The following is a 19,272-nucleotide window of genomic DNA, read 5'->3' as shown; positions in this document are numbered from 1 at the left end:
TTCTTTTGTCCTCCCTTTTCTCAAGGCCAAGATCCAGCGGAAGAAGCAAAGAGATGAACTCTGAACATGCAAGTAGGTACAGGGCATGTCTGTCCTAAAATGACCATTGGAATGCTGACCCAGGGGTGGCATTGTGACAGTTTGGTTGAAAACCATCCTGGTTTAAGTGTCTTCAAATTCCTTTCAATTCCCTGATGGGCTCGGTGCACTCTCCCAGAGCCTGGTCACTGGGAGTGTGCTCCAGTGGTGCAGTGAAAATTACTCCAGGAGCTGCACTGGTACCTTGGGGCTCGGGAAATGCGCCACAGGAAAAGAAAACATTCCTCTCCATCCTGCACATGCCTTTCATCTCCCTGCACCCTTTCTAAGGTCATAATTAGTAGAGAAAAAAAGACATTTAGCATGAAAGGAGAAATGTTCCCACTCCTTCCTCCTGCCTTTGAAGGAAGAAGGAGAACACCTTCCCTTGGGGCAGTTTCTGCGCTGAGCACTTTGAGATCTGAAGGAGATTCATGGACATTGCCTGGTTTTGCATGGGGAGAAATAGGGAAACCTCCTTAGACAGAAAGTCCTTGTGAATGTTCCAGTTAAGGGGAAGGAGACTTCCAAATGGATGCAGCCTATGCAGGATCAGAGTTTGTCATCCTCTGACAGCACAAGCCTAAAGCCACCTATGGCAGGTTCACGATGGCAAATCTCTTCCCCGACTCTCTCTGCCCGTGTCAGTATTGCAGGCTGAGGCTGGGGGAGGAGATGCCTTCTGCCTTGTGCCCCGTCCCTGCCTAGCCTGATCCCTGACAAGAAGAGTTGTGCCAGACCAAATGAGGTGTCTGGTGCATGTGTGTCAGCCCCTGCTTTCAAGTTCAAAGCCTCAATGCCAGGGTTGTTGTTCCTTTGCCATCTCTGGGCATGGAATGATAGGAGAGATGAGATTTGAAGAAACAATTTTGCTGATGCAGAAAAATGATTTATCATTGATGGAGGCCTGTACAGAATGATTAGTTCTCTGAGTTTCAAAAGCTCCGTTGGAGAGCATTTCAGATTAACCTGCACCATGCCGTTTCCATTAAGAAAATTTTGAATTGTCAGGATTAGCGAAGATCAGAAATGTTTTGAGGCAGGTCATGTTTATGTTGGGTTTGGGTGTCTCTGCAGGAAGGAAAGCAGGGAATAAACTCCTGGAGCAACAAAGCAGAGAAAGCTGGGACGTTTGCATGAACAATGTGTTCCCTACAGATATGGGCTGCTTGAATAGTGGGGACATCTCATGGGGATTGCAAATCTTCTTTTGCTTCTAACACGTGGTGCCATTGTTTGTGTCCCAGCACTGCCTTTGTTGTAAAGAGAAATAAAAACCACCAAGAAAACCCAACCCAGAACTGAGGGGGAGTTACAGAAACAAAGGCCTTGAAAACTGGCTTGGGAAAGCAATTACTTCCTAGGTGGAATTGTCAAATTCTAGAGACCCCTGTGGGTTGCCAACTGTTTGGAAGGAAAGGGATCCCCAAGTAGTGGATGAGCCATGAGCAGCACAGAAGCAAAGTAGTGGAATCTCTCTCTCCCTTCCTGCCAGCTCCATACAGTTCAGAGCAATTATAGTGATGCTAGTTTCATGAAAAATAAAAACAAAGTGATCTTCTCAATAATAAATAACCCCTCGAGTGCCTCACCCATTAGTTGTGGTGATTGTAAAGGTGGGAGTTCAACTAACTCACTTCTTCCCTTGTACCTGATCTACAGCTTCTTCTGAGTCTACAACAAAAACCCAGAGGAAGAAGGGAAAGAGTTCATGGTGTGTGATAGGACCTGGGATGCCTCTGTTCCCAAGGGAACTGGCTGAACTTTTCGGCTTGAAGACTGACGTACGGAAGCCCGGCCTTGGCAGTGCAGGTCTCCGCTCGCAGCCTGCTCAGGGGGCCTTGGCCCAGGAGCCCCGGCAGGGGCAGCTGAGCAGCGCTGCCCCCGGGGTCACTGCCAGGGAGCACAAGGTGAAGGCTGAGCATGGCTCAGCCTCACAAAGAGGTAAGGCGGGAGCTGGGCCGCTCTCTGGCGGGAGGAAGGCTCTTGTGCCAGCCTAGAGAGCCTGGGCACATTGCCAGGGAACAGTTCTGCCCTGCATGTGCCCCCTGCACTGAGCTGTGCTGCTCCCAGTGCCCCGTGGAGCTGTAGGGCTGCTCAGCTGTGGGGCCGGGAGAGGAGCAGGAGGGTGCGTGTGCAGCTGAGCCATTCCTGGAAAGCACAGGCCTCTGGGCTCCCTGCTGTCCCAGGGCAGCCCAGAGGCCAGGCTGTTCCTGTGCTGGCTCTGTGCAAGTGGGTCAGGGTGTCTCCCTGGTCTGCCTCAAGTGGCTGCTGGCAGGAGCATGTTTCCCTGTGCAGCTCTTTAGAAGTTTCCAGGGAATCTCTCACATGAAATACTGTAGCTTCTGATGCTTTATGTTGGCATTGTGGCCTCTGTTATATTTTGTGTTTCCATTTTGCAGGACTGACTGGCTACACTCTTGCGAAGAAGTTTACCGTGGAATCTCCCTCTATGCTCCTTCCCTCCAAGCCATTGCCTCCCATCCAGAAGAGCTCTCCTTCTTCTAACACAAACAAAATAAGTAGCAGAGAGCAGGAGAATGGGAAAAATGTCACCGGCAATGATGATGACAGGAGAAAAAAGCAGGAGCTGAGTTCAGAGAGAAAAGGACATATGGTAAGGACACCAACCTAAGTCCTGTCTGGTGGATTTCCAGTTTATGTGCTGTAGGCAGAGCTCGGAGACCTTTTGCTGTGGTGTGAGGCCAGGGAAGCAGCTGAGCAAAGGGAGAGCTCAGCAGGACACTGCACTTCAGGCTGTCTTTGTAGTGGGTGTGTAGTGCAGGCTTCATGTCCTCAGCGGGTATCAATAGCAGGGGAGGTCTTTGAATGGTTTCTGGCTCTCTTGTGGCTCCTGCTCTGTCTTATGGCTGAGAAAACACCAACAGGCAGTCAGAGCAGCTGAAGTTGGCCAATCTTGTGAACCAATCCTTCTACATTTAGTAAACTACGGGTATGTGTGAACCATCTCTGTGTCTTGGTGGTGTTTTCTGTCAGCTGTGTCCGGTTTGGACGGAGAAAGGTGTTTGCTGGAACAGGCAGTCCTGCAAAGTCAGTTCCAGGTTGTGTCAGCTTTTGAGTTGTACAGCCATGCCCTTGTGCCCAGTTGTCTCTGATGCTATTTCTAGACTTCATCAGCTTCTGGGCAGCTTTGTGCATTCTGGCATGGCTTTGTCCAGAGGGAAGGGATGGCAGGTGGCCATGGGGAGAGCAGCCCAGAGCCCACCCCCACGATTGCCTTTGCAGCAGGGCCAGGACCTGCAGTTGTTTTGGGTTTGCCGTGGGGTGCAGGAGGAGGCAGATGAACAACAGCTTTGGTAAACAGAATGTCCAACCCAAAGCTTGTGTACTTGATTCCAACCTTGCTGAGAAAGGGCCCAGCGTATCCCTGAGAGGAACCGATCCGTCCGCTGAAGTTTGAACAGGGCCTGATTTGGCTCTTTAGCTGTGCCAGGGACAATGGGATACTAAGGAAGGGTGTGCATCTGCCCCTGCTGCCTCCACCCCGCTTGCTGGACATGGCATGGGGGCCCTGGAGCAACTTGGGCAGGCAGAGGCCTTCCAGAGAGCAGCAGGGCAGGGAGCTCAGCAGAACTTCCTAAATGCCAGTGAGCCTGAGATGATGGATGTGTGGGAGCTGGAGAGCACCGAGCATGCCCAGAGCTCAGCAGCATCGGGGCTCAAAGGCTGCTGGGGAACTGTACAAGGGAAGGGAAGCAGCAGCAGAAATGAGGGGCTTGAGAAAAGCAGGTTTAGACATCCTGCAGGATGGCTTTGTGGGGACTTGGCTGGAGATCCGCACTGGCTGTTAGGTGCTTTAGGGACAGGGAGAGAATAGGGATCCAAGGCCATTCCCATACGACCCAAAAGGCCAGTGGAGGCAGTGGCACCACAGAACATCCTGGTGCCAAACATGTGGATGCCATCTGGGAATGTAGCCACATTTCCAGAGAAGTGAGCACAGGGATAGCGGTGGCAAATGTGGGACATGGCCTCTCCCTCACCACTTCCCTTTCCATTCCCTGTCCTAGACCAAGCTGCTCCATTGACATCTCTGCCAGGTCTCAGCTAAGAGCATGGCTAAATGTCTTCAGGCATGAATGGGGGCAAGGCTGGATGCTTGATCTGAGGAGTACTGTGTTCTACTCTTTGCAGGCTTCCTTGCTGTGTTCCAGTGGTGGGGATATGAAGAAGGGATCATTGGGACCACCTTTGATCCCCCCAATACGCAAGGCAGTGAGTCCCCCTGTGAGCAGTGCGGCAGCGTCTGTCCCAAGCTCTCCGCAGCTGGATTTCCAGGAGTCCCAGGAGATGAGGTAAGCCAAGGTGTCTGCTGCTCCAGTGTGCTGTTCCCCTCACGCTTCCCATCTCATGAGGTTATTTTCCACAGTCATCTCTCCCTTGTATTTAGGCAAACCTCAGTGTATTCCCCATTTTGCCCATCTGTGGTGATCCAGCACAATGGCAAAGCCAACACCATATGCCCTAAGAGCAGAGGTGGTTGTGGGGAAGAGGAGGCAGGGCTTAAGAGCACCTCAGAACAGGTCCTCTGCTGGACTTGGCTACTGATTCCCTCTGTGGTGTTTGTGCTGTCATTTGGGAACTGTATTGCATGGATCTGGATACTGTGGTTCTTTGAATACTGTGATCCTTGCCTGTCAACTTCTGCAGCCATGAGGATATGTCAGGGCAAATATTGGCTACTGAGGAGGTGTCTGCAAATTCAGGTGCTGCTCCTGTAAATGTCAGGTGTGACTTCTCTGTGCCTGGGCCTCCACCGTGAAACCAGAGCCCAGATAAAACTTGGGGTACAGATGTATCATCTGATCGATGTTTAGTATTTCGATCTGGGCTTAAGATCAAAGAGGGCAAGGTGCTAGAGAAGAGTTATAGGACTGTACCTGATGCAAAGACATTGGCTTGGATACATGTGTGAGAAAATGTAGCTGTCAAGCTTATCCTAGTGACAAGGATAAAGCAGGAGTCCCAGAAGTATCATTCCAATTGAAAAGCGTCCGTAGGGCTTTTAAAGTGCAATCGGAATATCCTTACCTGGCAGCTGAGTTGGAAAAGGCCTTTTTGTCCTTGAAAGAGCAAGGAGGTGTACTGTCATTCTCAGGAGAGAGCAGTGCTATGGCCCCATGTAGCCCGAGACTGTCACCAGTGTAAGGCATGAGCAGGCAAAGTCAAGCTTGGGCCGGAGAACAAAAGTAGCTGCCCTCCATACAGACTTGTGTCTCAGCTCAGCAGCTCTTGCTGCTTCACAGAGGCTGTAGGAGCCACTTGGCTGCAAAAGGAGAGAACTGGGCAGGTCTGATGCAAGTTGAAGAATGACTGCTGTGTTTCAGCCGGAGCTTGGCAAGCTCTGTGGGACTCCAGCACCTGAAAGCTTAAGGACAATTCCTCAGCTTTGCATCGTGTTGGGTTTATGTGTTGCATTTCCTCCTTCATCAGGGGGACCATGCTAAGAAGGTTTGCCTCCTTTGATGCTACACACATTCCATGCCCTTCTCTTTCTACCTGCTCATATGTTCTTTTGTCCTCCCTTTTCTCAAGGCCAAGATCCAGCAGCCGAAGCAAAGAGAAGAACTCTGAACATGCAGGTAGGTACAGGGCATGTCTGTCCTAAAATGACCATTGGAATGCTGACCCAGGGGTGGCATTGTGGCAGTTTGGTTGAAAACCATCCTGGTTTAAATGTCTTCAAATTCCTTTCAATTCCCTGATGGGCTCAGTGGATTCTCCCAGAGCCTGGTCACTGGGAGTGTGCTCCGGTGGTGCAGTGAAAATTACTCCAGGAGCTGCACTGGTACCTTGGGGCTCAGGAAATGCGCCACAGGAAAAGAAAACATTCCTCTCCATCCTGCACATGCCTTTCATCTCCCTGCACCCTTTCTAAGGTCATAATTAGTAGAGAAAAAAAGACATTTAGCATGAAAGGAGAAATGTTCCCACTCCTTCCTCCTGCCTTTGAAGGAAGAAGGAGAACACCTTCCCTTGGGGCAGTTTCTGCGCTGAACCCTTTGAGATCTGAAGGAGATTCATGGACATTGCCTGGTTTTGCATGGGGAGAAATAGGGAAACCTCCTTAGACAGAAAGTCCTTGTGAATGTTCCAGTTAAGGGGAAGGAGACTTCCAAATGGATGCAGCCTATGCAGGATCAGAGTTTGTCATCCTCTGACAGCACAAGCCTAAAGCCACCTATGGCAGGTTCACGATGTCAAATCTCTTCCCCGACTCTCTCTGCCCGTGTCAGTATTGCAGGCTGAGGCTGGGGGAGGAGATGCCTTCTGCCTTGTCCCCCCTCCCTGCCTTGCCTGATCCCTGACAAGAAGAGTTGTGCCAGACCAAATGAGGTGTCTGGTGCATGTGTGTCAGTCCCTGCTTTCAAGTTCAAAGCCTCAATGCCAGGGTTGTTGTTCCTTTGCCATCTCTGGGCATGGAATGATAGGAGAGATGAGATTTGAAGAAACAATTTTGCTGATGCAGAAAAACGATTTATCATTGGTGGAGGCCTGTACAGAATGATTAGTTCTCTGAGTTTCAAAAGCTCCGTTGGAGAGCATTTCAGATTAACCTGCACCATGCCGTTTCCATTAAGAAAATTTTGAATTGTCAGGATTAGCGAAGATCAGAAATGTTTTGAGGCAGGTCATGTTTATGTTGGGTTTGGGTGTCTCTGCAGGAAGGAAAGCAGGGAATAAACTCCTGGAGCAACAAAGCAGAGAAAGCTGGGACGTTTGCATGAACAATGTGTTCCCTACAGATATGGGCTGCTTGAATAGTGGGGACATGTAATGGGGATTGCAAATCTTCTTTTGCTTCTAACACGTGGTGCCGTTGTTTGTGTCCCAGCACTGCCTTTGTTGTAAAGAGAAATAAAAACCACCAAGAAAACCCAACCAAGAACTGAGGGGGAGTTACAGAAACAAAGGCCTTGAAAACTTGCTTGGGAAAGCAATTACTTCCTAGGTGGAATTGTCAAATTCTAGAGACCCCTGTGGGTTGCTAACTGTTTGGAAGGAAAGGGATCCCCAAGTAGTGGATGAGCCATGAGCAGCACAGAAGCAAAGTAGTGGAATCTCTCTCTCCCTTCCTGCCAGCTCCATACAGTTCAGAGCAATTATAGTGATGCTAGTTTCATGAAAAATAAAAACAAAGTGATCTTCTCAATAATAAATAACCCCTCGAGTGCCTCACCCATTAGTTGTGGTGATTGTAAAGGTGGGAGTTCAACTAACTCACTTCTTCCCTTGTACCTGATCTACAGCTTCTTCTGAGTCTACAACAAAAACCCAGAGGAAGAAGGGAAAGAGTTCATGGTGTGTGATAGGACCTGGGATGCCTCTGTTCCCAAGGGAACTGGCTGAACTTTTCGGCTTGAAGACTGATGTGCGGAAGCCCGGCCTTGGCAGTGCAGGTCTCCGCTCGCAGCCTGCTCAGGGGGCCTTGGCCCAGGAGCCCCGGCAGGGGCAGCTGAGCAGCGCTGCCCCCGGGGTCACTGCCAGGGAGCACAAGGTGAAGGCTGAGCATGGCTCAGCCTCACAAAGAGGTAAGGCGGGAGCTGGGCCGCTCTCTGGCGGGAGGAAGGCTCTTGTGCCAGCCTAGAGAGCCTGGGCACATTGCCAGGGAACAGTTCTGCCCTGCATGTGCCCCCTGCACTGAGCTGTGCTGCTCCCAGTGCCCCGTGGAGCTGTAGGGCTGCTCAGCTGTGGGGCCGGGAGAGGAGCAGGAGGGTGCGTGTGCAGCTGAGCCATTCCTGGAAAGCACAGGCCTCTGGGCTCCCTGCTGTCCCAGGGCAGCCCAGAGGCCAGGCTGTTCCTGTGCTGGCTCTGTGCAAGTGGGTCAGGGTGTCTCCCTGGTCTGCCTCAAGTGGCTGCTGGCAGGAGCATGTTTCCCTGTGCAGCTCTTTAGAAGTTTCCAGGGAATCTCTCACATGAAATACTGTAGCTTCTGATGCTTTATGTTGGCATTGTGGCCTCTGTTATATTTTGTGTCTCCACTTTGCACTTGGGACTGACTGCACTGGTCCCAAGGAGGTTACCCTGGAGTCAGTAGTTTCCCTGTCAACTTCTCAGATGCTCTTACATTCCAAGGCCTTGCCCCCAATCCAGAATAGCCCTCCTTCCTCAAAGCCCATATCTAACTCTTTTTTATTATTAAGCTGACCATTTTGCAGGGCAAAAAATCCGGATTTAAGACATTGGTTTTCTGCTACTTTGCTGCCACGTGTTTTAATCCTCTGTGAAGCCATGTAAAGAGTGATTCATCCTCTGAGTTTTAACGGCTCTGTTGAAGAGTATTTCAAAACGAGCTACATTGTTCCACTTCCATTAGGAAAATCAGCCTTTGGTCAGACTGGCCTGAAAGTGGCCCAATCTCACACAGTTTAGAATGAAAATCCTCGGGGAAAGCAAATTATCCAATTTCAAGAACACAATTCACGTTTTGCTAACACTCCTGCAATCCTAAGCTTTTCTTTTCATGTCCTCTAAAATATTGCCACAAAGAGAAGAAAATATTGATCTAAATGCTTACGGGTATTAGAACCCGGGAGTTCTTTTAGGAACCAGGAAGAAGATGTTTACTAAAATCAGCACGAATTAGGGCAGATAAGAATCTCTGTCAAGAGCAAGCTCCGTCTCTGCCCTTCTCTATCAAATGCAGCAGCTCTCCAGCATCCAGGGCTGAGGCCTCCATCCTGCAGGAGGTTTCATTCTGCTGGCCACAGAGCAATGCCATGTCTGCTGCCAGTGCACTGTGGCAGTAGCCCATCCATTGGGAGAGGTTCTAGGCATATATAGCTTGCTGCTCTCAGACACAATCTCTGGGTCTTATCAGAGCTCTGCAATCTGGAAGCTGTCTTGCCTGTTGCCCAGCAAGGCGCTGTTGGGGGCTTGAAGTGTGCCAGAGATTTACAGGAACCTTTGCTTCCATTAACAGGCCTCCCAGTGAGCCAGGCCAAGGAGACGGATCACCCCACCAGTGCTGGCCTTACGAGTGCCGAAGCCCTGAAGGATGGCTTTGGAAAGGTGAGGGATAAGGACAGGGATGAGCAGACTTCCTTTCCAGTGACTGTTTAGTGCTAGGCCCAAACTGTCCCTGAAAATCATAATCTTCCACTCTTGGGGGGTGGGGATTCTCTTGGGAATATATTTGACAGCTACAGAGCAATTGCTTGGCTATTTCCAGTGGTGGCAAGGTCACTGGTTTGGAGATGGTGCTAAGGTCATGCCAGAAGCATTCTTTATGTGCAAAGGCCCTTGTAGAGAAGTTCTGAATGGCAGAGCAAGCTACACATCAGTGAATGTGGGCAAAGTGCATCCTGGGAAGCACAGAAGCAAGGATTCTAATGCTGAGTGTAAGCAAGGGTGCAAAATAAAATGGGAGAGTTTGATTTTTCCTGGTTACCTTTCTTGCTGTATCTCACAGCCCTCTCATTCTCAATTTTTCCATGCATTAGCATCAATGTTTCTGCAACTTGTTTTCACGTGACTCCTCTTTTTGGCCTCACGGTCTCCGAGAGCAGCTGAGTCCTTCAGAAGCCAGAAGTGAGAAACAGCTGCAATTCCTGGCCATGAGTGTTAAGCAACAGCTACTGACCCCTCCTTGCTGCGTATTGCACATGGTTTTTATTCTCCTGCCATGGCCTGTAGGAAGGGAACTGCCTGCTCACTGATCACGTAGGCTCTTCATCTGTCTTGGAGCACTCCTGTGATTTTCTTGCTTCAAGCAGGGCCTCCTGACATAGGCTGAGAAACAGTACCTTGGAGCAGTGGGAGGTTATGGCAATAAAGCGTTCCACCTCACTGTGTGTAATTGCCAAGGTGAGGACAGGAGACATTCTTCAGAAACCATTGGAATGTACATGGAGCTGCATCAAGGACTGTGGAAATCTATGGACTCTGTGCTCCTGATGAGATGTTGTGTCTGGTTTGTGTGTCTCTGCTTACAGTCTGTGATGCATTCCCATTGCATGTAGGTCCGTGCTGCATTGGGCAAGTTGGCTCAAAGGAACTTAGAGCGGATGCCAATGGAGCTTTTGGAGAAAGAGATCAAGACAGAGAGAGAAAAGGAAACGTCCTTGCAGCTGCCTCCACAGAGAGTTGACCCCGGGGATGCAGCTGCGGCAAGTAAGTGGTTGCTACACCTGTGGTCCTTTCTGATCACTTGCTTGCCCTCTGCACAGTGTTGCCCTCAGACTGGGGGGCTGTTACATTTGCATCTGAGTGGGAGTTTGCATAGGATGTATTTCCGGTCCCCAAAGAAAAATGGAGAGGCATGAAGTGTCTTGCCCATGGCCTCACTGAGTCCGTAACAGAATATCAGCTTCCCACCTTCCCCTCTGAAGTCCTTCAGAGTGTAAAATTCTGTCTTGCAAAGTACACTGGGGCTTCAGACTCTCTCCTGGATAGCAGCCTCCAGGAAAAGCGGGTCCAAAAGAATGCTTTTCAACCAAGGTGCAACCTGGAAGAAACAAAATTCAACTCCTTCTAATGAAAACCCCAGAGACCCTTCTCCCACCACTCCCTGCTGAGGAGCTGGTGCTGTAGAGCTGTGCTGAAGCCCCGAGCCAGTGCTTCTGTTGTAGCCCCAGGAGCAAGCAGCGTTGCCGACTGAATCCGGGCTGAGGGGCTCTGACTGCAGTGCTGTGTGCGCTGCCCCAGGGCAGCAGCAGGGACCTCAGGAGGCAGCACTCAGCCCGAGGGCATCACGCAAGGTTATCTGTGCTTTCTTTTGGTAACTTCCCCAGCCAGCCTCTGAAACAGGAAAACAAAAGCAAAGCAATACTGGGGTTTCCTTGTTTCTTCGGGGAAGCATCACTGCAATTTGGTTCTAAACCAGAAGAGGGTAGATTTTGATTAGATATTAGGAAGAATTTCTTTATAATGAAGGGGATGAAACACTGGAAGAGTTTGCCCTGAGAAGCTGTTGTTGATCGATCCTTGAAGGTGTTCAAGGCCATGTTAGATGGGGCCCTGAGGAAGCTGCTCGTGCTGAAGATGTCCCTGCTCATGGGGGCTGGACTAGATGGTGGTTAAAGGTGCCTTCCCACATAAACTCTTCTAGGATTCTGTGATCACTTTCCCATGGTGCTGTGCCACTGTTATACTTGAAGTTCTTTGGGATAACAAAGAGATGTTACCCAGCTCCAGCAAGTTTTCTGGGCCTTTCCATTGCCACCCTCCACTTCCAAGCTCCTCTTTGGTCCCTGCAGGCTTTAGCCTACCGCCTGTCAATGGCACAGCTTCCAGTGTGCAGAGAAAACACCCTGGTAGTGCCTTGAAGAAGAAGGTCTTGAGGAAGCAGGACAACATGCCCTTACTGCCCAAGAAGCCCATCATCCATGGAGACGGCAGCTTCCCACGCAACTCCTCAGGTAAGCCTGCTCCACAGCAGCTTTTTCCTGCACCGGTTTTCCTTGCACAAGGAGCACAAACTGCCTCCTGATTCAGCCACCACAGCTGGGATCTTGGGTTCATAGCCTGTGCTGAGAATGAACAGCAAATCTACTCTTGAGTTACTCCAGCTCGGCAGTACTGGAGCAGTTGGTTCTTATTGATCCATTGGAAAGCTGAGCTGCATAAAGTAGTGGTAAAGACCTAAGCTCTGGCTTTTGCCCATCCTGATAGAGCAAACTACAGCACTGGTGCCAGGAGGCAGCTGTAACTGCAGGGATGAGCTCGGGGCAGTCTGGCAGGGTGTGCTCACTGTGCACCTACGAGTACCACCACGATCAATTGTCCACTCTCCATCTTGGCCCTCTGCCTGTGCTGCTGTCTGCCTCTGCAGCCAGCTTTCCTGCTCTCCCAGCAAGGGTTGTCTCTGCATGGCAGTCAGCCACTTGGTGCAGCCGTGCTGCTGCTCCCAGAAGTGCCCAATGGCTTCTCGCCGCTGCCATCCCACGGCCTGCAATGCCAAGAGGGAACAAGCAGCACCTCCTGTGTCACCCCACCCAAATACAGCGGCCTGTGTAGCAGGTGACAGCCAGGAGGGGCTGCCTGGTGCTCCCAGGCTGTTTGCTGCCCGCAGTGAATACACAGCACATAGTCCCTAGTGGCTCTTGCCTCTCCTGTGAGGGCAGCCTGCCTGTGCTATGATCCTGAGTAGGGTAAGAGAAGAAGAAGGGAGCTAGGAATGATACTTTGAGTGCTCTTTTCTAGTGATGCTACTTCCATGGTCACAATTGACCAGAACTAGCCTGACGTGGCTCCCCATTCCTATTGAATATAGATGTGTACATCCACATCCTTCTGCAGTGACACCACTGATGGCAGTGACAGGGGTACATCAGTGACAGCCAGATAGCTCCCATCTGAATATTCTAGATTCTGTGCAATATTTAAACTCCATCATTTGAGACAGCTCAGATGTTTCCTTGTACACATTAGAAAACGACCTGTTGAGTGCATGACATGAAATTGATGATCAAGAGTCCTTTGGATGACAAGTGGGTTTCTTAAGAAATGCATTTATCATCTGAATTTTCTCATACCTTGTAAACTGACTATCAAGAGATTGTGTCTGCCAACAATTTGCATCTGTATTTATGTATTCTTATCATCAATTTGCATTTGGAAGGCTTTTTTATCAACCATCTGGGCTAGAGATTCCATTTTTCCACAAGAGAAAGCTTAGGCTTGCACAGTGTGCACACAAGTCCATTTGAGGACAAACAAATTTCACCTCAGCATCTTTCAAATACAGCCAGTGTGTACTTTATTGAAATAGTAAAGATTCATGATGCTTGGAAAGAACAAAATCCATGAACTACTCCCTTCCCAAGAGCAGGCTGAAATGTAAGTGCACTCAGCTGCCCTCTGTCTAGAATATTTGAAGCCAATGGGAACAGAGGCGCTGTGAGGTGTGAAGGGTCAGGTATCGCTGTTCCCTGGTAGCTGCTCTGAGGGGATTCAGCCGGGCCCAGCAGGACTCGCTTGTTCAGGCTCGGCTTGGTGCTGTCACGAGGCAGCTGCAGGTCTTTCCTCAGGGAGTTGCAGAGTGCCTCTGTCCTCAGGGCTCGGGGAAATCAGGGCGCTGAGACAGGAGAGGCAGCTGAGGGGTCCCTCGTGGGGAGCAAGTCCTGCTGGTGGGCACTGTCTCACAGGGAGTGGGAGCTCTGCGGCCTCAGGAACGTGCCGCTGGCTGTGGTACCTGTGGCACTTGGGAGCTGGCGCTGTGTGGGCAATTGTCAGGTTGAGCCAAGGAGCTGTGCCCAGCTGGGGGGGCTGGGAGAAAGCAAGGAGCCAGAGAGCAGGGAATTCTCTGAGCCAGTGCCAGTTTGTACCTCATGGAAGCCTGGCTGGGAGATGGGGCTGCAGGCCGCTCCATGGCGGGGTGCCTTGCCCGGGGCTGCAGCGCTCATGGCTGACCCTCTCCTTACAGTGACCCCGCAGATGGCCACTGGTGCCGAGCGCCGAGAGGAGCCGCTCCGTGGGAAGGGGCAGAAGGACGGAGCCTCTTTGGAGCCACAGCAGTCCTTGCTCGAGGCACTCTCCTTGCTCAGCAGCGATGACTGGTAAGAAAGGCCCCGTTCACTCTGTCTCCCTCTTAGCGTTAAGGTAGGTTAGGAGAGCATCTTGCTAGTGCCTCTGAGCCCCAGCAGCCCAGAGGGCCGAGGGGCACCAGTGAAACCACTCCAGAGCAGAGAGAGGATAAAGATTTGAGAGCAGCCTTTTCTTGGCCTTGGTCTGCAGCAGTGCTCCAGCTGCAGCAGGTCCGTGCTGTTTCCTCGCTTTGCCTGCTGCTCTGTGGAGCTGCAAAGGAAATCTTGAGGGAAGAGAGAAAGCTGTGGGACAAGATGATTTGCTGGCTGAAGCCAGAAGCAGGATGGCAGCAGTTTGGAGTGTAGAGATTTGGGTGCCTCGGGGCCCAGTGGGACTGAGTAAGATTTGTCTCTGGCCCCACTGCTGGCAGCAGTGGCAGGAGTCAGGGTCTGCCTGTGACCTTCCGCATGTGAGTCCCAGGAGCAGCTACAGGGAGTTCTTCTTTCTGAGAAATGCACTGAGTTGTGCTATAGAGTCACTCAGCCTGTCATTAGTCCTGAGGGGCTCATGGCAGAAGAGAAGGAAAAAGAAATAAAATCCTCTAGGAATCTTGCACTTTTGCAAGTCAACTGTTTCCTTCTCACTGCTTCATATGGGCCTGAGATGTTTTGTCAATACTCACAATGTGTCCCAAACTTAGACACTGACAGAAGGAGGCCTGTAGAGGCCCAGAGGTGATAACCCCACAAATGTTAGGTGATACTGGTTGTCTTTTTGATGTCTGGGTTATCATCTACTCACTGCTTCATTCACACTGGGATAAGGACACCATTCACCCTGGGATGAGCATGAAAAATCTGCCGCGATGCATCTCCTTGTGCAGTCGCCTTTGCTCTGCCCTGTCTCTTCTGCTTTCTCTTCCCCATTTCTGTTTGGTGCCCTGTGAGGTGCAGAGAGCTTCTGCAGCTGTGGGGGGGTCCGGGTGACACTCAGGGATGCCCGTGGCATCAGCCGCCAGCCCTGCGCTGCAGCCCTGATGCATCACGCGCCTTCCTGTAGCTCAGGTCCTGCACAAAGCAAGTGCTGAGAGAGGGAGTTGTTTGCACCTTGTAAATAACATGTTGCTGCTGTTTTAGGTAGGGGCTTTTGGGAAAAGCTAGACTTTCAGCTGTTCTTGCCCGGGTGTGGAATCTTCTGGGGCATCCTGCTGCTTTCTTGGGGAATGTGTGAGGTGGAGTGGAGTGGGTGACAGACAGGCCTAGATTGCAGAGTGGAAACTCAGCTACAGAGTGCCAGTGCAGACTCTCACTGCTGAACTGCCTGCTGGGGCTGGCAAAGAAGGCAAATGCCCCAGACACAGCCCAGTGGGACTGTGTCTCAGGGACAGGTACAGGGAGGTGACAAGAAACAGCAGCATGGCACGGTCTCACAGCCTCCAGGAAGCACTGACATAGGGACTTCATGTGCCAGAGACTTCAGAAAGGCTGTCTTGTTAAACGGCCACAAATGAAGACTCTGAAAGCCCTCTATTTGCCTCTTGGATTTGTGTATGCTTTTGACAGCCACAGCAACCTGTGGCAGCAAGTTCCACGATTTCATCACGTACTGCTTGAAAAGCACCTCCCTTTGTTTGACTGAGCCGCCAGCCTGGTAAATTCAGAAGGTGCTGCCTAGTTCTTGGGTGGAGAGAAAGTCAATCTTTTTGGTACTTGCCTTTCAGGGAGCTGAAGGAGAAGGGACTCTTCAGCATCAAACACCTGGCTGAGTCCCACTCAGAAGTCCTTCTTTGTAGACTTCGTGAGGTTTGCTTGGTACTTACCAATGAGGTAAGAACATTGTTCTGAATCGTCCTCCGTGCTTCTTACACGGTGTGTAGAGTAGATATGTGCTTGTTCATCTCCCTGTGTGCTCAGGAACTGCCTTCATTTCTGTTTCTAGACCTTATCTTTCTCATGTCTGTCAGCTCTCTATAGGATCTGTGTGCACATGTAGCTCTATTTACTGGTAGGTCGGGCATCTGACACTCTCCTCTTGGAGCGAGCTGCCATTACAATGCAACGTGCAAATGCAGAAGCGGAGACACTAATTATGTTATTTGCTGCAGTCCAAATCTCTGCCCAAGCTGTAATTCAACACTGCCAATTAGTCTGTAGACTTGAGCTTGTGTTTTCTGTTTCCTGGCTGAGGGCTTCAACTGCTGCTGTTACTTTTTCAAACAGGAGCAAATTACTCTTTTGTCTTTATGACTTGTGCCTTTATGGCTTGAGAGCAGCCCTTGCTTTAATTTGTTTCTTTGTTTTTTGAATAAAAGGGCCTAAAACCAAAGCAGTGGACATTCCAGAAGAATTAAGTAGAACACTTTAAGTGAAATAATATGTTTTAGGCCTGCAGGAAGCAGGCCTGAGGCCTAGCACAAGTAGGTGCCAGAGTTAAGTGCCTTTCTGTGCTTGTGCTCTTCTGCTCTGCCTGTGCTTTTGTGTTCCCCTGGACACAGCGGGAAGTGTTGTCATTTCCTGGGACTTTTGTCTAAGGCAACTGGTTTTCTTTTCAAGGTGATTCTTATGTTTCCCCGCATGACTTCCCCAGGTGACCAACCTTCGCTCAAAGGTGTCTTACTCTGCAATCGTCACTCTTGGAGAGCTCTTTGTGACCTTGCAGAAGGACATGGACTCGGAGGTGGATGAGGTTGCTCGGGTCCTTCTCCAGATGGTGTGGAACTCCCCAGAGTTTGTTCAGAAAGCAGCCAGTCACACCCTGGGAGTCATGGTGGAGCATGTGACTCCTGCACGAGCAATGACTGCTCTCATGGACAGTGGAGTCCAGTAGGTTCTTCTTCTCTTAGTGATATTCTTCACCTTCTATTGTGTGTGGGGGGGAGAAGGGCTGAGAGAGAGAATGGGAACGGTGGGAGGGAAGGGTCCTGTATCCTGCATCTTCTGTGAACTCAGTGACTTGATTCTCCAATCAACCTCACTTCTTTCCTCTTGTCACCTATTTCTGCCCTCGTGCAGCCCTTTAGTTGACAGAATCACAGAGCTGTAGAATATGCTGAGTTGGAAGGGGCCCATCAGGCTCATCGAGTCCAGCTCCTGCCCTTGCACAGAACAAACACGCCAAGGGTCACACCATGTGCCTGAGAGCGTTGTCCAAAGGCTTCCTGAACTCTCTCAGGCTTGGTGCTGTGACCAGTGCCCTGGGGAGCCTGTTCCAGTGCCCAGCCACCCTCTGGGTGAAAAACTTTTTCCTGATATCCAAGCTCAACCTCCCCTGACTCAGCTTGCTGCTGCTTCCTGGAGTTCTCCCAGTCTGTCCGAGTTGCCTAGATGTGGTGAATGGTGGGCAAGTGAAAGTGCCTGCAAAGGCTAAGGATAGAGCCCTGTGGTTTTGTGGGAAGAGGGACAATTGCAACTGCAGCTGTGAGCGCTCTTTGATATTTCACAGCCCTAACCACAGAGGCCTTGGGAAAAACCATGCATCCTCATTATGCCATTCACTTGAGAAGTAAGGAGGGTTCTTGCTGGGGCATGGAGCACATGGGGGAGAACGTGCTGGGTGTGGCACAGCCTGCACAGCAGGTGCAGCTCCTGCCAAGAGGAGTCTTGTAGGACTGTCCTGGCCTTAGAGGCCCACTTGCTATTCAAACTGATGTCTCATGTTAGCCTTGAGATGATGAATCACTGTACAGGCACCTTCACAGGCCGACTGCCATGGGACAGCTGAAGCAGGTGCTGCCTTAAGTGTTGGTGCTGGGCCTGATAGTCCCCAAGAGACACTGTCTAGAACAGGACAAGCTGGCTAAACTGACTGCCACCCTTTCCTCAGCTTTGGAAAAGGGGGAAACGTTCAGATGTATCTCTCGCCAAGCCTCACAGAAGAAACTGGCTGCATTGCAGAATATTCTGCAACTTCATGTCCCACAGCGTGTTTTCCCTGCATTTGTTTCTTTCCCAAGGTCTGCAGATTTGGGGGTAAATGGGTGCAAATATCCTCAATCCTGCTGCGGCTGTCTGTGTAGTGGCTGGCCCCTGATGGGTCAGCCTGGGTTGTCTTTAATTTCCCTCTTTCTCAGAGTGAATTTGGGGAAAGACATTGAGTATCAGATAGTGCAGGGAGACTGAATTCCTCACTCTTGCTTGCAGGCAGTCCTTCTGTAGAGTGCTAACTTTGTGTTTCTCTGCGGACAGAACCTTCTACAGGTGTCCCAAGTGTCAGGGAGAACCCAGGCCTCCTTCCCCCAGCAATGACAGGGAGCATGCTCTGGCCAAGGCCTGCGCTGTGTCCCTCTGCTCCCTGTGCCCCAGTGTCCGCTCTCTTCTTCCCAGGAGCCGCCACGTCCAGGTGCGGAAGTGCGCGGCCCAACTCCTCCTGTCCTTGATGGAGAAAACTGGAGTCACGAAGCTCGCAGGAACGCCCAGGGCTGAGAGGCTGGCGCACGCGGCAGGGACGCTTGCTCAGGACTGTCACAAGGACACAAGGTAATGATCTTCATTTCACCTCCTAAAACAGGAAAACTGTTGGGTGTCTGGCTGTAAAGGGCAAAACCACAAAAGAGTGGAAGCTAAAGGAAATATTAAGTTCCCTCACTGTGTGGATGAGGTTCACAGAGTCACGGAATACGCTGAATTGGAAGGGACCCATCAGGGTCATCGAGTCCAGCTCCTGCCTGTGTGCAGGGCCCCCCAAGAGTCACTCCATGTGCCCGAGAGCATTGTCCAAAGGCTTCTTGAGCTCTGTCAGGCTTGGTGCTGTGACCACTGCCCTGGCTTGTCTGGGGAAATGACTGTGCTGGGGAACGTGAGGTTGTCCCGCAAGAGGGAGCATTGCCAACTTCCTGGGACTTGAATGATTCTTTCCTGAGATCAAAAGAGCCATCAGATGAGCCAGTCAAACAGTTTTGCTTGGCCTTAGGTGCACAAGACAAAGCCAAAATGTTGGCTAATGTTCATCACTGAAGGATCGCATACATCTATTTCTCATTAACTTAAGACTTTCCTAGAAATATTCCAGGGGTCTTTAGCCAATGTATTCAGTCTTTCTAAACCTCTTCTGCAGATTTCTATAATGCTCTTATCTGTGGCTGAATGACCTCCAAATTGCTTCCTGAAGAAAACTGTGGTTTCCTAGTGGCAAAATCAACCCAAACCACCCAAATCCCCTCACTTTGAGGATTCAATTCCCATTAATAGCTGCCAAGAACGCATGAGCAACTAGCTGTCCCTGTGCATACATATGGTATAGAATAATCAAAAGCAAGCATGAGGCATTTGGTCCTGGCTTCCCTGCCAGTTAAAGAAAGGCAAATTACTGTGCAATGGCAGCAAGACACTGCTAATAAGCTCTGACTCAAAGCAGAGGTGTTTTGCTTGTTCCCTGGGATCCTTCGATGCCACAGAAGCGCACCCACAGTTTCAGAGTGAGATTGTATTTTTCTGTTGCCCCACGTTCTCCTCTTGCCTCTTGTGTTCAGCTGACAGCACTGTGCAGTGCCAAGTGGAGGTAAATCTCTCTCTTTGCTGAGTAGGTAATGCCTTCTCATGCAGGTATGGCAGCTGCTGAGTTTAAGGTATCAGCTTATTCTGTTAATGCTCCTCCTTTGTTTGTTCACCTTCTATTCTTTCTTTCTTTCTTTCTTTCTTTCTTTCTTTCTTGTTTTAGGCATTATGGACAGGAGATGGTGAAAATGATGCTGAATCACCAAAAATTTAA

At 50.4% G+C, this 19,272-nt stretch overlaps 2 long non-coding RNA genes across 2 annotated transcripts; both read left to right on the top strand.

The window, feature by feature from the left end:
* Positions 1-7,600: 7,600 nt before the first annotated feature.
* On the top strand, positions 7,601-10,170 carry LOC125322654. Its single transcript, XR_007202143.1, has 3 exons — positions 7,601-7,631; positions 9,023-9,111; positions 10,062-10,170. It is a non-coding gene; the product is annotated as an uncharacterized LOC125322654 (long non-coding RNA).
* Positions 10,171-16,346: 6,176 nt separating this feature from the next.
* On the top strand, positions 16,347-19,261 carry LOC125322558. Its single transcript, XR_007202076.1, has 3 exons — positions 16,347-16,388; positions 17,889-18,041; positions 19,222-19,261. It is a non-coding gene; the product is annotated as an uncharacterized LOC125322558 (long non-coding RNA).
* Positions 19,262-19,272: the final 11 nt, after the last annotated feature.

This window comes from Corvus hawaiiensis, chromosome 3 (assembly GCF_020740725.1).
Source record: "Corvus hawaiiensis isolate bCorHaw1 chromosome 3, bCorHaw1.pri.cur, whole genome shotgun sequence".
NCBI lineage: Eukaryota > Metazoa > Chordata > Aves > Passeriformes > Corvidae > Corvus > Corvus hawaiiensis.
The sequence above is the reverse complement of the archived record's forward strand: the minus strand, read 5'-3'. Positions and strand labels throughout refer to the sequence as shown.